This window comes from Delphinapterus leucas, chromosome 1 (genome assembly GCF_059928025.1).
Source record: "Delphinapterus leucas isolate spDelLeu-1000000601 "Yukka" chromosome 1, BTC_Dleu_Yukka2, whole genome shotgun sequence".
Taxonomy (NCBI): Eukaryota; Metazoa; Chordata; class Mammalia; order Artiodactyla; family Monodontidae; genus Delphinapterus; species Delphinapterus leucas.
This window is the reverse complement of record NC_143129.1, coordinates 55,005,118-55,021,440: the sequence shown is the minus strand read 5'-3', so window position 1 is coordinate 55,021,440 and position 16,323 is coordinate 55,005,118. Positions and strand designations below refer to the sequence as shown.

At 48.6% G+C, this 16,323-nt stretch overlaps 1 protein-coding gene across 1 annotated transcript in view; it reads left to right on the top strand.

The window, feature by feature from the left end:
• Positions 1-16,323, top strand: part of CACNA1E (calcium voltage-gated channel subunit alpha1 E) — a 645,631-nt gene that overhangs the window by 202,843 nt on the left and 426,465 nt on the right. The window lies entirely within an intron of this gene.

Below are 16,323 nucleotides of genomic sequence, written 5' to 3'. Positions count from 1 at the left end.
GGTTCAGTGTTCCTTCCCTCACAGGGCATCTTTTCCTGGGCTCCAGGATCAGCGGGGCTGCAAGGGGCACACGTGAGACCTGGCCGCAGGGGCTAAGGGGAAGCCCTCGGCCCAGGGTGCAGAACACAGAGTTTCAATTAGCGTTCACCTCCAGCCTCGCTTCCTTCCTTTTTTCTTCCTCCGTAGTTCTCAGAAATATTCACTGTTTTCTATCTGCCCACTTCCTTCAACTTCCACCAGACCAGTTATGCTGCCATCTTTCCTGGAGATTCATTCATTCATTTGTTCATTCAACAAGCTTTTATTGAATGCTTGCTCTATGTCGGACACAGTTACAAGTTGCTGAGGATGTAGCAGCGAACAAGACAAAGTCCCTGAGCTCAGGGACGTGGGAGGAGATAAACAATAAGCAAGCTACCAGACAGGTAAATAGGATGGCTTCCCATAGTGAAGAGTGCCATGAAGAAAACCAAACAAGGGGATGTGAAGGAGGGAGATTTGGGCTCTCTCCCAAATTAGGTGGTCAAGGGAGTTGTCTAAGGAGGTGTTATTTGGTTTGAAACTTAAATGATAAGAAGCTGACTATGCCAAGATCTGCAGTCTAGGGATAGGAGAGAGCAGTGCAAGGGCCCTGAGGTAGGTGTGAACATGGCATGTTCCAGCAGCAGACTGATGAGGTGGGAAAGTTGTGAGCAAAGGGTGGAAGATACAAGAGGAGGGATGAGAAGGAAGCAAGGGCCTTATAAGCCAAGGTTAGGAGTTTGAATTTTAAGTATGACGGGGAGATTTTGGAGAGTTTTAAGCAGAGGAGAGACATGGTCTGATCCATATTTTAAGGCTATTCTGGCACCAAGAGACAGATATCAAAGGGCTCATAGCAACATTATTCACATTGGCTGAAAAACTAGAAGCAGCCCAAATGCCCATCAACAGTGGAATGGATAAATAATCGACTGCCATAGAACAATCAAAATAAACTAGAGCTACACACACAACACAGATGAATCCCATAAAGAAAATGCTGAGTGAAAGAAGTCCAATGCAAAATAATACGTGCAGTGTGATCCCATTTGTGTAGAGTTCAGATATCAGCCCAAATCAAAGCAGTAGCTTTTAGGGATTTGTGGTTAGGTGGTAAAATAGAAGAGAAGTTGAAGAAGGGATTACCTTAAAGGCCAGGATAGGGCTTGTCTTTGGCAGGACAGGACGGGCAGTGATAGGGAGGGAGTACAAGGAGGGCTTTTGGGGTAGGACTGGGAATGTTTTACTTCTTGACATTGGGGGTGATTGCACGTATGCTCATGTTGTGACAAACCACAGAGTTACATATTTTCGTTTTTTGTACTTTTCTGCGTATGTGTTATATCTTACGATAAAAATGTGTACACATTGCACTTTGGCTGCCGTGTGACAAATGGGTTGAAGGGAACCAAGAGTCGGGGGAGGGCTAGCACTTTGCTGACTGCAGACATCCCGGCAGGTGGCGAGGGTGCTGGGACTGTGGTGGTTTCTATGGAATGGGTTTGGGATGTGCTTTGGAGGCGAAGTCCATAGGACTTGCCAACAGATTGGGTGGTAAGTGGTGGTGATGAGGGAAATAGCCATCTGGATGGCCCCTGAGTATTTGGCTTGCATGTCTGGTACCATTTCCTGAGAAAGAAGACTTGGGGAGGGGGGTGGGCTTGAAGGGGAGATAAAGAATTCTGCATTGGTTTTGTCAAGTCTGAGATGCATATTATGTATTTAATGGAGAAATCAAGTAGGCAACAGTTTCCTAACTGGCTAGTCAACCTCCAGCCCGGTTCCCTTCATTGTATTCTTGACCCCGTGGTTCAAGAGATCTATCTAAAGAATGAATCTGGTAATGCAGCTTCTCTTCCCCAAATCCTCCCAATGACTCTTGCCCAGTGAGTAGAGGCTAAATTTCTCATTGTCGCCTCAAGCCACCATGCCCAGTCGGGTCCTGCCTCTCCAACTTTGTCTCTAGTGGCTCCTCCATCATCCCATACTGGCCACATAAAAGGACGGCAGGCTTTTACATGTACTGTCCCTCTTTGTCTCCAGCTTCTTCCCTAGCCCTCACCCTTCATCTTGTGCCCAGTCTTCAAGTCTCACCTTGGATACCTGTTCCCCCAGACAGCCTTTCCATGTTTCTTAGCCCCCAGGACCCAGTGGGGTGCCGTCCTGTGTACTCTCAAACCCCTCCTTCATTTAGCTCTCCTGTTAGCACTCACCCCACAGCCCTGAAGTAGCTCTTCATTTCCATCTCCTCTGGTCGACTGTAAGCTAGCTGAGGGCAATGGCCAGGTCCTAGTCACAGCTGCATCCCACACAGCTGTGCCACACCTGTTAAGGCAAATGCTCAACAAACACCTCTTGATAAACTAGTATGTAATACATACCCTCTCCCACACACGTTCCAGGCACTTGCTCTTTCTCTTCCACCCACAAAATTTCCTCCTGGACTCTGGCCATGCCAAGGCACACTTCGTATTGCTCCTTTCCCAAGCATCCTGTCTCAGGCTACAGACGTCCCCCCAAGTCTTCCGAGAGTGCAGACGCTTTTCTGCCTAAGGGTTTGAAAGGTCACCAAGGAGGAGGCACAGATGTTACCGGAGCAGCTGTGAGAAAGAGAAGAGAGAACAGAAATCAGCTTTTCTGGTGCCTCCCAGACAAAATGATCCAAAAATTGCCTTGGGGGAAACACTGGGTCTAAGTGGCCACAAATGCTGTTTGTTCTACCAGACATCTGGCAAAGCCAATCAAATGACATTATGTATATCTTCCCTGCCCAGCACTCCCACTTCCATTCAACATGAATTCTCAAGGAGTCATTAAGCGGAAGAAGAGCCTCACAAAGTGTGCGCTGGACGGTGGCCTTCATGGGCCTAAGATAGGGGTGAGGTTTCTGTGCTGTTTGCCTGGGAACCTTAAGTCTTTTTTTTTTTTTTTTTTTTTAAGAATCTGTTGGCATACAACATTGTAAATCAACCATACTCCAATAAAAATTAATAAAAAAAGAAATGACCAAAGAATATGCAGCCAAAAATATAGGGAAAAAGTATAAATGTTTGTCAAGTGGTTAATTAATAAAACTCTGTGATTTTTCTGGAAAAAGACAAAAAAAGAATCTGTTGACGGAGCCCTGAATGCCTCTGCGGTTCACACTGGCCAGTTCAGCCTAAGGATTTAGCCACATCTGAGGTCATTCTTGCAATTTTGCTACTTCCTTCCTCCTGTTCCACTGATACCTGCCATCCCTAGGGATGATAGACTGAATTTCATCCCTGTAAGAAAAAAACGAGCCAACCCAGACCCTGGAATGAAAGACAGTGGCTTGAGGCTGGCAGAACTGGCCATAGTCCCAGCCAGCTCCCCGTTACCTGCCTCAGCAGAGGTGCCAGAGTAGGGAACCGTGTGGGTGCCCCGGCACAGACTCAGCCTGGGCTCCTGGTGAGCAGAGCTGGGGAGCAGCTGCCTTGCAGGGTGAGTGACCACTTGCCATCCTGATTGAAGGCGGTCGCCTTGGAGGGCTGGTGGCTTATTTCCTTGTAAAGTCTTTTCATAAGAGCTCTGCGGACCCTGGGCTTGAGGTCCCTTGCAGTTGGTGTGAGCCTGGGCAATAGAAAACACCACTGGTGGGGGCCCTGCAAGACATGGAATTGCTTCATTCCTCCTCACTGTTGGGCGTGGTCACAAGCTGAGATGGCGGCCCAGGTGGCCGTACCTGGGGTGTGAGCGTGCCACTGAGAAGGTCTGGGGCCTAAAGTAGCACCTCAGGGTCTGCTGGCTACAGAGGCTCCCTAGGCATCTGGCTGTGTGACTACAGGGCTACTGTTAGAATGTCAGCTCACGGTCTGAGAGGAGACACAAATGGACACATGGGCAAGGCTGGTCTATCAGTAGAGCAGGGGGTTCACCAGGGGCTGGAAGAGATGTCAGAGAGGAGTTACCCAGTGTCCTCACTGAGGTCCAGGAACATCGGATGACTTGCTCACGGCTTCCTGATTCTTGAGTGGCTGAGCCGGTGCTGAGCCTAGATCTTCCTCCCAGCCAGGAGCCCTCTCAACACCTTCTAGGTTCCACTAGAGGGGAGGAGTGGGCTCTTGGGGCCACCAGGTGATACTGGGGGGCAGCGAGGCCACAGGAAGGAGGGGCTGCAGGGCTAGGTCCGCCTCCCCACACCTCACTCTTTTTTAAAAAAATTTTTTATTGGAGTCTAGTTGATTTACAATGTTGTGTTAGTTTCAGGTGTACAGCAAAGTGAATCAGTTATACTTATACATATATCTGTTCTTTTTCAGATTCTTTTCCCATATAGGCCATTACAGAGTATTGAGTAGAGTTCCCTGTACTCTACAGTAGGTCCTTATTGGCTCACACCTCTCTTGAATGCAGAGCCAGGTGTTCCTGAGGGAAAGCCCACCTGACATTTTCCATTGGCGATTGGGCACGAAAGGGCTAAGCCTGGGGCTTTGCCCAAAGTAGGCAAGCTCTAGTAGGGTGTGTGCTGGAGACTCCTGCACGGCTGAAGGCTGAAGGCTGAAGACAGCAGAGGTCAGTGAGGGCCATGTATACATGCAGCATCAATCCGTTACCCTGCCGTCCCTGTGCTCCAGCCAGCAGTCTCCTGTCCCTCCTCTCTCCCCAGGCCTGCTCTCACCTCAGGGCACCTACACTAGCTCTTCCCTTTGTCCGGAATGTATTTCCTCGCATATCTCCATAGTTCTATCCTCCACTCCCTTCAGAAGTTTACTCAAAAGTAACTTTCTCTGGAAGATCTTCCTTGGTTATTCTTTCTAAACTTTAGGCCACTACATCTCCCTGCCTTATTTTTCTTCCTTAGCCCTTACCACCATCTAAAATGCCATTTGTTATACCTAAAAAATTTTTTTTTGATATTGTTTCTATCCTCCATTAGAATGCAGGTGATAGGAGGTCGGGGATCTGTGTCTGATGTGTTACTTTATATAAGCCCAAACTGCCTGGCAGCCTGTGGTCGAAGGCAGAGGGCCACCATGGGTGTCACCAACCTTGGCTGCTACAGGCTGCTATTGTAGACCCTGTTCTTCCTAATTACTGCAGGTTACTTTAATTTTTTTTTTTTTTTTTTTTTTTGGGCTGTGTGGCATGTGGGATCTTAGTTCCCCAACCAGTGATTGAACCCGTGCCCCTGCATTGAGAGCGTGGGGTCTTAACCACTGGACCACCAGGAAGTCTCTCCTCTAATCTTTCCTAAATCCCTTCTTGCAACCCTCCGGGCAGGGTTCCATTTGCTCAAGATGCTTCCCCCTGGGGAGTCAGCCAATCTGGGGTGTGTGTTAATGCCTTTACTTTCTATTGGCTTTTAATTGAAGACTCTTGGGACCATGTTCCCTGCATGCAAAGGGCTGGATCTCTAATGGTGGGAATTTCAGGCATCACAGCCAAGGATAGGGCCTTCCTGACTCCAGGCCTCCAGTGGTTTCCTCTCAGATGCCTGAAGGAAGTGGCTGCTGACCCCATCTGCTGTGGGACCACTGCTTGGGCTGTTCCATTCTATGGAAGCAGACCTTGGGCAGTGCACTCTTAGGGCAGCCTGCCTTGCACCTGGGGTACAGAGTTCTTTACAGACTTCCTGAGAACAGAGCCGGGCACTCAAGACATGCTCGCTTACTGAATGTGGCCTAATCAAGGAGGACCACAGCTCTTAATGGGAACTTCCCAGTATTGCCTTATAGTTGAAAACAAGGAAATATTTACTCTCCCAAATTCCTTTATTCAGTTCCCTTCTCCCCGACTTTGAAGAAAGGCCACTACCTTCCTGCACAGAAATAAAACATCCCACAGGCTTGGCTCACAACCTCATTTATTTTAGCTCTAACCTACTTTCTCTTAGGATTGGTCTAATTATCTCTAAAGCATACCTGTCTAGGAAGCCAGAAAGTTCCAAGCAACTTCCCAAACTGAAGAGATACAAAGTAAGGAATGAAAGAATAAGAACGTATCTGAATGTTCTTCCAACCCTGCCTTTTCTTTCTTCCCATCCCCATATGGTTGTCTTGCACTTTGGCCCCCGAATCAACATGTGGCTTGTTTTTGTACGGGGAGGCAGACAGGTTCCTTCTCAAGAAGGCTCCCATCCAGACAGCCTCAGAGACCTGCTTACATCTCCATCCCCAAACTAAAGACCCCACAGGTTCAGGGATGAGGGGCGGGGATAAAAAGACCCATCGTCACCTCCGAACCTCTTCCTCTTCCATCCATAATTCCGGGTCTTTGGGCCTCAAGCCTTCACTTACTTTGCATGTTTTAGTCATTTGTGGGCTCATGAAGTCTAAACTCAGTGTGACTGTGTCCACTCCTGGGCGATGGAGTTGGTGACAGCAAATGGCCGCAGCCTGCTCGGTGGAGCGGGGAGTGGCCGTTTCACCACAGAGGGCTTTCCTTGGTATTGTGCTCTGTGGGATTCTAGTCAGAAGTGTTCCATGACAGGAAATACTTCCCTTCTTATCAAGAAACAAAAAAAATCCCAGCTGAAGGCAGAAAAGGCATTTTGCAGAGCGTTAATTATTGATGCTGCAGGACAGCAACTCACCTCAGGGTGCTGGTCCGGAGACACCTGCTCACTTTACAGCCAGGAGGGAAAAGGCAGCCCTCAGGGAGAACCTACTCAGGGCCAGACTTGGGGCGGTGGGAATAGGAGCCTGGTTCTCACCTGCTCAGGTGACCAGCAGGTGATACTTGGCTATTATTGAGATGGGCTGACTTCTCTGCTGGACCACCTCTTTGGACTGGGACCATTTGGTCACTGATACTTAAGTTGGTGGGCTTGGAGTGTGGGAGGGTGCTGGGCAGGGTCACCTTCTCCAGGTGCCTTCCATCCCGGTGACTTGTGGCTCTACAGTGAGCAGTGGCACTGATAGTTGTAATAATAGACTCAGTCCCACTCCTCGAAGTCATTGGTTTCGGGGAGGGAGGATGTGAATGCCAGTTGTTCCCAGCACTGAACTATCCTCTGAGCTTAGGTGAAGTCTAGGTGGACAGGTCAGCCTTGCAGTGGAGTTGAAGGGTCGCACTTGGGCATACTCGGACACCAGGGGAAAGAGAGGGGCATATATAACTTGGAGCTTCAGAACCCAAGGTCTGCCTATCCTGCGGGAGGTTGGATCTCATCTTCCCCGCCCCACGTCTCGTCCGTCCCTCATTTACAGTTGAAGAAAACATCTGTGATCTGAGGAGCTGACTTAGAGAGTCAATGTGGTTTGCTCAGTGGCAGTTCTATTTGTTACTATCTGAATGATGGGCCTTGATACAAGTTGCTGGGTCCCAGATATGATTAACCATTGCCATGCTCCTGGGAAGCCATGCATGGTGGCGATGAGTGTGTATATGTGTCAGGTGGGTGTATTGTTGCCTCAGAGATTTTCGTAGCTTCTAGCATTGACTGCACACACTCTTCTGGGAGATACAAACCAGATTTCCAAGAAAAGGGCTAATTTTCCTTCATCTCCTCTTATGTGCCTAGGCCATGCTTTCAGCTGCTCTGCTTGTCATTTGTGTATGGAGACACTGATGTCTACTTAAAGACGTCAAAAAATACGGGGCACTGAGTCTTTAGGGAGCAGCAGTGAACTCTAGCAACCTCATTTAACAGAAGTGAGCCTACAGAGAGTGGGCAAGGGCATGTGGACAGGCAGTGGGTGGGGGGACAGGACCAGAACCCAGGATCCAACCCAGAGCTCCCGCCCAGTGCCTCCACCGGGTACGCCGCTCCTTGTCATCTCCCGCGCGAGTCCAGAGAAGGCCCTGAAGGCGGGCAGGGAGGACAGAGCTGTTGGTGAACGTGCCCTCACAGAGTTCCGCAGACAGCAGCATCCTTTGGAGGCTTTTGGGAACCCGTGGGGAGAGCAGGGAGGTGGCAGGACTGGGCTGGATGCTGTTATGGGACAGAGAGAAGGTCAGAGAGACATCACAGTGTGGCATAAACTTGGCCCTCGGTAGAGTTGATGCCCATGTTTGGGTGGGGACGGAGGCGCAGGTACACCGTGGGGTTTATCCAAGGCCATGAAAGTCAGCAAATCCTGGTCTGGACTTGGATCCCTGATTTCCAAGGAGCGGGGAGTGAGGGCTACCGAGAGGAATCTGCAGGGAATTTGCCCTCTTGTTGGGAAGATGAGATCAGCACCATGGGATTCAGGGCTAAGATGTGTTGTATGAAAACTCCAAATGCTGGAGTTGTTCAAACAAGGGAACGGAGCCCTGGCAGGTAATAGAAGAGAGGTCTTGAACTAAAGCTTCCTGGTGGGTGAAATTGGAGAGAGAGGGAAGATGTGAGGGCTGCCGGGGGTAGGGGTGTGAGGGGGGCGGGGGGAAGCATCTCAAACAAAAGCGCAGAGTTACTGGGTGACAATGAGGAGACAGGCCTGTGTAGAAAGGATGGATTCATGTGTGTGTGCATGTGCGTGCTTGTATACGTGTGTGTGTGTGTGTGTGTGTGCATATTGGCGTGTTGTGAATGAGGCTCCAAGAAATGTTTGATGGAATCAAGTTGGAAATGTATTATCCTGATATCAGGATATTGAATTCTTGATTCCATTCTCATTTACCAACAGCTGTGTGACCTCAGGCAAATCCTGTCCCTTCTCTGTTCCTCAGTTTTCTGGGATGTAGTTAGTTGCCTTTCCAGACCTTATCCAGCCTTAACTCGTAAGAGAGGCATTTTGAGTAAAGACCCTCCTTGATTTTACTGCTTCTGAGACCTTCCCTGAGGATGACAGGCAGGGGGCAGAGAGGAAGGGGGTCTTTTATGATCCTGCACCCTGGCCGGGAGACTGCCTTGGAGCCGCCGATATTTATTGGGAGAAATTCAGTGGCGCTCTCAGGCAAACCAGAGCCTGAAGTAATGCCTTCATTATCCAGGCAGCCTTCCCTGAGGCCCTATTCTCCATTTTAATTTGGGGAAACTCAGGTGTGTGATATTCTTCTTCTCTTGATCTGTCATCATTCAGGCTGGAAACACGTCCCTGGAGCCCCAGTGGAAGATGTAAGTGATGGCTCCTGGCACTGAGAGCCCTCCATTACCCGGTGCTGGGAGGAGGCGGGACCCTGGTAGCTGCTCCCCAAGAACAGGGGTGTCCTGTGGCAGAAAGAAGAGACACAGGGGAGCCCTGATCTCTGGGGCTTTGAGCAGCCTCCTCTTTCCTCCCCCTCCTTCATCCCTCCCTTCACATCCAAGAGTTGGGGGGACTCGATGTGCCCTCTGGTTCCATGTCTCTGATCTAACCTCACATGGGCTCGTAGATCTCAGCTTGCCCAGGACGGAGAGAATCTAAGACGGAATGAGCCCTCACACATGTCATGTGCCTGCACTGACCCTGACCCCTGGGCATCAGAGTAGCTCTAGGACAACAGCCCTGCATAGAGGCACCTTCAACCAGCTGAGGAGGAAGCAAGGATTATCATGAAGCAGTTAACCAATGAGAAGGCACAGCATTGCGTTAAGTGGCCCAGAAGGTGTATGTGGCAAGAGATCAATGCAGAAGTGGCAGTGAAGTATTAGGGCTTTTTGAGTTAAAAGAGACAGAAATTCAGCTCCAGCTGGCTGAGAGTAAAAAAGGCAGGTTTTAGTTCATGTAAGTGGGAAGAAGAGGGGTGGATCTAGATCAGGTTCAACTGGACCAAGAGTTTAAACACTGCCGTTCTCCATTTTTCTCTTTTTTTTTTTTCGGTACGCGGGCCTCTCACTGCTGTGGCCCCTCCCATTGCGGAGCACAGGCTCCGGACGCGCGGGCTCAGCGGCCATGGCTCACGGGCCCAGTCGCTCCGCGGCATGTGGGATCTTCCCGGACGGGGCACGAACCCATGTCCCCTGCATCGGCAGGCGGACTCTCAACCACTGCGCCACCAGGGAAGCCCTCCATTTTTCTCTTGATTGCTCACCCTCACTCATGTTTTCTCCTCTGCTTCTTTTTGGGTATTGACTTTCTTCCTCAGTATTACAAATACACTTTGAATGGGGAGAAGGATGGTATTTCCAGGCTCCTTAATCTGAGTGTAGCAAAAGAGAGAGTTTTTCTCTTTCAGTACCCATAAATAAAATCTGAGGGAAGCACTCTGGCCCAGTATGAGAATGAATGACTTTGTTTGGGCCTCCACCTCATGGCCAACCCTGTGACTCTGGTCGGGTAGGTTCTGTGATCTCCTTTCCCATCAGAATCACGTGACTGAGGTGGGAGGAGCAGTGCCTCTAAAGAAGAGAGGGTGCTGGCCAGACAATAGCACAAGATGCCCACTGTCGGGTTTCAGTGGCCCAGAGGTAATGATAGTGACTCAGCTCTGAGGTGCCCTGGGACCCAAGCAGAATCGGATGAGGGGAGGAGGGAAAACTGGGACTGGGTGATTTGGGCTGAAAGAAACTCCCCTGGTTCAGGTTCATATCACAGTGTCCAGAGGGGTCTGATGACTTCGATTCTGATCTGGGTCCAAGAGCATGTGATGAGTGTGTGGGCCTTGCAGCAAGAGTTTCTAGGCAGTGGCTGTGCTCATCAGGTAGGGGTGAGTGTGTGCAGGTGCCGTGGTTCCTGTGGTCAGCTGTCTGGATTGGAGCAGGACAGGGACTAAAGTGCAAATCAGGAAATGGAGGTAGCCTTAAAAATTACGCCAAAATCTAGCAAAGGAAGAGGGGACACTGCCAGTCCAGAGAGCCTGTGAGGCCAACCCTGGGTGTATATAGGAGACAGGCTGAAGGGGCTGGAGGAGCTGGGAGCTGATGGGCCTTGAAGGATGGTGGAGAGGATTTAGGGAAGGTGGAGAAAGGCACAGGGTTAGAACGTGCATGCAAGTAAGAGTCAGGGCGCACATACAACTTTAGCCATCCAGACTGGGTTCCTGTCTCAACAGAGTCATCCCCCATGTCTCAGACTTGGAAATGGTCAGAAATATCTCCCCACCTCCTTTGCCTTATATGTCCCTATTTTTTTCTATCCATAACCTCTACAGTTAAGGGATTAATTAATTCAACAATGTTTATTAAGTGCCTACCATTTACTAGGCACGTGCTGGTGCTGAGGATACAGGGGAGAACAAGACAAATGCAGTTCCTATACTTTGGGTGGGAAGCAACCAAACAATAAAAAAACCAACCAAAGAAACCAATAAATGAAATAACTGTAATTGGTGGCAAGTCCTATGAAAAAAGCAAACAAGGAGCTGGAAGAGAAAAATGGGAGGGGAATTCTTTTTATTTTTCAATTGTAGTACAGTTGATTTACAATATTGTGTTACTTTCAGGTGTACAGCAAAGTGATTCAGTTATTTGTATATTTTTTCACATTCTTTTCCATTATAGGTTTTTACAAGATATTGAATATAGTTCCCTGTGCTATACAGTAAATCGTTGTTTATCTATTTTATTTATGGTAGTGTGCAGCTGTTAGTCCCATACTCCCAATTTATCCCTCCCCCCCACCTTCCCCTTTGGTAAGCGTAAGTTTGTTTCCTATGTCTGTGAGTCTGTTTCTGTTTTGTAAATAAGTTCATTTGTAGTATTTTTTAGACTTCACACGTAAGCGGTATTGTATGATATTTGTCTTTCTTTGTCTGACTTACTTCACTTAGTATGATAATCTCTAGGTCCATCCAGGAGGGGAACTCTTTTGGATGTTGTGTTAGGAAAGAATTCTCTAAGAGGTGACATTTAAATTTAGATTTGAGGAAGGAGCCAGCCATTTGAAAAGCAGGATGAAGAGAATTTCAGATAGAGGGAGTGGCCGGGAACATTGGAATACCTGAAGGAGGACTGGTGTGCCTGGGTTCCTCACTCATGAGCAGCGATGGAATTAAGGCAGGGTGGGTGGTTCATGCAGTAGGGAGGGAATGTACTGAGTGTCAGCCGGGACCACCTCTAGGGCTGAAGTCCCAAGGCCCACAAGAAGTGCTCAGGGTCCACGGTGTATCATGGAACATGGCAGGTAAAGAATGGTCCCATCCTGGACTCGCCAAGACTGAGGAAAATGGCCTCAGTCCTGGAGCTGCAGAGCTTTGGATTTTACTTTGGAGAAAAAGTGATTAGGATGTTGTATCAGTTTTCTGCAGTGGCAGAATGCTTAGAGCGGCAGAAATCTATTGTGTCACAGTTCTGGAGGCCAGAAGTAAGAAATCGGAATCACTGAACTGAAATGAAGGTGTCCGTAGGGCTGATCGCCCTCTGGAGGCTCTTGGGGGGGCGGGGGGGTGTCTGTTCCTTGTCTCTTCCAGCTTCTAGTGGCTGCTGGCATTCCTTGGCTTGTAGCCACTTCCCCTCCCATCTCTGCTGCCTGGTCTCACTGTCTTCTTCTGTGTCAAATTTCCCTCCTCTCTCTTGTAAGGACACTTATCATTGCATTTAGGCCTACCGGGATAATCCAGGTGAATCTCCCTTCATCACATCTGCGAAGTCCCTTTTGCCATATAAGGTAACATTTGCAGGTTCTGGGATATTAGAATATGGCCATATTTGGAGGCTACTATTTAGCCTACTCAAGATGTGAAGGAGAAGGAGGAGGTTGGGGAGGGCATGGGCAGGGTCCGGGCACCAGTGTCTGAAGTGGATATGCTTGGCGCCTGGTTTGAAGCCCCAGAGAGTATTGGTAAAAATACTTAATTATACCTCCAGCTATGATACTTTAATTTTTCATTATATCTTAATCCTGTCATTCCCAGGAGAGGATTTGGCCAGCAGGAAAGAGGGATGAGAAGTTTGGGGTGGCAGAAACCCTGGGCCTCTCAGTTACATCAACTTTTTATGTTTTAAATAAAACACCTCCTGACATGGAATGAAAGGGCACAGAGCAGTGGGGAATGACGGTGTCCAAGCAAGTGCGGGTGATGAGGAGGATGCAGGGCGGTGGCGGGGGGGGGGGGGACTTCCACTGCCATTAACAGGGGGGTCCTTGTTGCCTTCAGTTCTGAGTTTTTATTATTAGATTCTGAGAATTCATGGACTTGCATAATTATGTAAGATGCGATTAAGTAAATAAGAACGCTGTATTTCCTAGAGCTGTCAAAGAAGCATTAAGTTCTCCTACCTAGACAGTCTTTCCAGAACTACTGAATTTCTTTTTATTATTTCTGAAGTTAAACAAGAATACACTTGAATAATTAATGCATTGGTCTCTCTGTTCACTGCCTCCTCTGCCACTTGTTAGCATCTATATCATCTGAAGGTGCTTGAGCGGAAAGAGATCAGAGATGTGGCAGCTCAATTTGTAGACATCGGCTAAATTGCTCGTTTGGCTTGCAGGTCGAGGTGGTGGCTATGATTGGAGGGTGAGGGTCCTCGTCTCTAAGCTCCTGGGGGTCTGTGCCAATGTCTGCTCCCTGTTTGTTAATCTGTCTTAGTGCAGGACTCAGGTTGGTGAGCCCTTTAAAATAAGGCATGTTTTCTGGTTGGGAAGAAGGAGGGTGGGGTTAAGTGCAGGCTGGGGTTGTCCCCAGGCAGGACTTGTGAGCACTGCTCTGACCCGAGGGAGGGCAGGACAGGGACTTGGACTGACTCTCAGTGCCCCTGTCAGAGTTGTCTCTGGGGCTTCAGTCATGCTGCCCTGGCTTCCAGACAGCAGCTTGTTATTGGCTGTGCCGCTGTCTGTTCTGTTTCATGCAGATCGTTGCCAGCTACACATATTCGGAATTAAAGGGACAGGTAGCTGTTCGGCTTCTGAAGAACTAAGGGCTTCCTCTGCTAATCTAGAAGGGCCTGCAGGAGATCATCTCTCTGAGGTCCTGTGAGGGTTCTTCATTTATATATCCCACAAGCATTTAATGGCGTCTGGGTCAGGTTCTGGGGGTACCACAAGGCATGGCATGAGCTTGGTCCCCAAGTAGCTTTTGTCTAATGGGAGAAACAGACAAGTAACAGGCAATCATAATAGAGTGGGATAAGGGCTGCTACTGGCCTGAGTGCTGGGTGATCTGAGAGCACAGAGTCAAGGGTGGCTTTCTGGAGGCAGTCATGTCTACTGTGAAGTCTGAGAGAGAATTTGGTATTAGCCAAGTAAAAGATGGAGGTGAACATTCCAGACAGAGGGAATAACATATGGCCAAGGTCTGGAGAGAGAGAGCATGATGTGTTTGGGCAACCATAAACAGTTTGGCATGAATGTAGTGTTGGGTGAGGGACGGGGGTGGGAAGAGTTGAGGGTGAACCAGTTACAGACTCTTCGGATGGGGCATTAGGGCAATGGATCATAAAAGGTTTTAAACATGGGAGTGACATGATCAGACTCACACTTACTATTATTTTAGAAAAATCACTCTGGCTGTCGTGTGCAGAATGGCTTGGGGAAGCGTTAGGATTCTCTAGTAGGGACACCAGTTCAAGGGCTGTTAGTCATCTGGACAAAAGACATTAGTGGGATAGACTAAGGTCTTGGCAGGGGGGATGGTGGGAAGACAAGATATTTGAAATGTTAAAAGAGAAGGAGTGACAGGGCTTTGCAGTTGTGGAGGGTGAGGGAGAAGGAGGAATAGAGGATGACACCCAGACTTCATTTTCTGAGCAAAAGGCCTGAATGATGATCTCATTTGCTCAGATAGGAAATACAAGAGGTGCAGCAGACTTTTAAGGAAAGATACGGGGCTTGAGATGCTTCAAGTGGAGATGACGCTGGTCTGGAACACAGGAGACAGAGCAGGACATAAGAGGCAGACTCGGATCCTCAGCATGTAGATGGTAACTGAAGCCGATAGAGAGATGAGATCTTCCAGGAATAGCACTGAGTGAGAGGAGATGAGATCATCTATTGCTGTATAAAAAAAGAGAAACTTGGGCTTCCCTGGTGGCGCAGTGGTTGAGAGTCCGCCTGCCGATGCAGGGGACACGGGTTTGTGCCCCGGTCCGGGAAGATCCCACATGCCGCGGAGCGGCTGGGCCCGTGAGCCATGGCCGCTGAGTCTGCGCGTCCGGAGCCTGTGCTCCACAATGGGAAAGGCCACAACGGTGAGAGGCCCGTGTACCACAAAAAAAAAAAAAAAAAAAAAAGAGAAACTTAAGGGCTTAACATAACAACAGTAATATCTCACTATTTTGTGGGTTAGGAATTTGGGCAGGGTTCAGCCGGAAAGTTCTTCTGTTCCATGTGGGGTTGACACAGGTTACTGGTTGTATTCGGCTGGCAGATGGGTTGGTCTGGAGGTACAAGAGGCTTCACTCACACATCTGCCACCTTGGGAGACGGCTGGAAGGTCAGGCTTGGCTGGGACTCTCCAGTAAGGTCACCTCAAGGTAGCTGAACTTCCTACGTGGAAGCTCAGGATCCCCAGAGAGAGAGTATCCCATGAGAGGAATTAGAAACTGTCAGTTTCTCAAGGCCCAGGCCCAGAAATTGGCAGAGAGTTTTTGCCAATGCATTTCATTGGTCAAAGCAGCCATAGAGCCACCCACTGAGGTTCAAGGTATGTGGTAAAAACTCTGCTTCTTGACTGGAGGAGTGTCAGATATTCACATTTGTGGCCACCATACTGAGGACGGAAGGTGATGGCAGGGCTACCCTTATTTAGGGGTAAGGAATTTGAAGAGATCCCCTGACTCCTAAAGTTGATAGTTAATTGGTAGGCATCAGTAATGCTATACTGGGTTGTTAAAAATGAAATATTTCCATACATATTTGGTAAAGAGCCACTTCCCTGAGCTCCTGAGTGCTGTCTAACTGCCCTGGCTGACTTGGTCCCTCTCCTGTACACAGAAATTGCAATTTTACTTTATTTGTGTATTTGTCAAGTGTGATATTTATCTCCATATCAGACTGGAAGCTGAATAAGGGCGCAAACTTTTATTTTAAAACCAACGTCTATTGTAATCACGTTTGCCACACAGTTGTTAATCAGTGTTGCTCAATGAAAAAAATGAGTGAAATCAATATCTATCATGGTAGATATACATATCTACCATGTGCCAGCCACATTATGGGCATCGAAAGAGACACATGATAGAATACGTAAGTAAAATCTGTAACATGTCAGATGCTGATAAGTGCTACGGAGAAAACCCAGGCAGGAGAACGGGGAGTGCCAGGGAAGAGTTGCTCTTTCAAATAGGGCCCTCAAGGAAAGCCTTGATGAGGAGGTGACTTTTGTGTGAAGATCTGAATAAATGAATGAATGAGCTTACATGGTTTGTTTGGGGCAGTGGGAACCCACCTCATCAAAATCCATACCCTCCTTGCCAGCTTCCCAGGGTCAGAAAAGTCACAATTAGAGATTCCCTCCTGCAGCTTGGGTTGTCTGTACCTTACCCTGTTCTTTTAGAGGGACACGGAGCTGTGATTGTGAGAGCTCAGTGTGGAAGATTCAGCCTATCCCACCCCA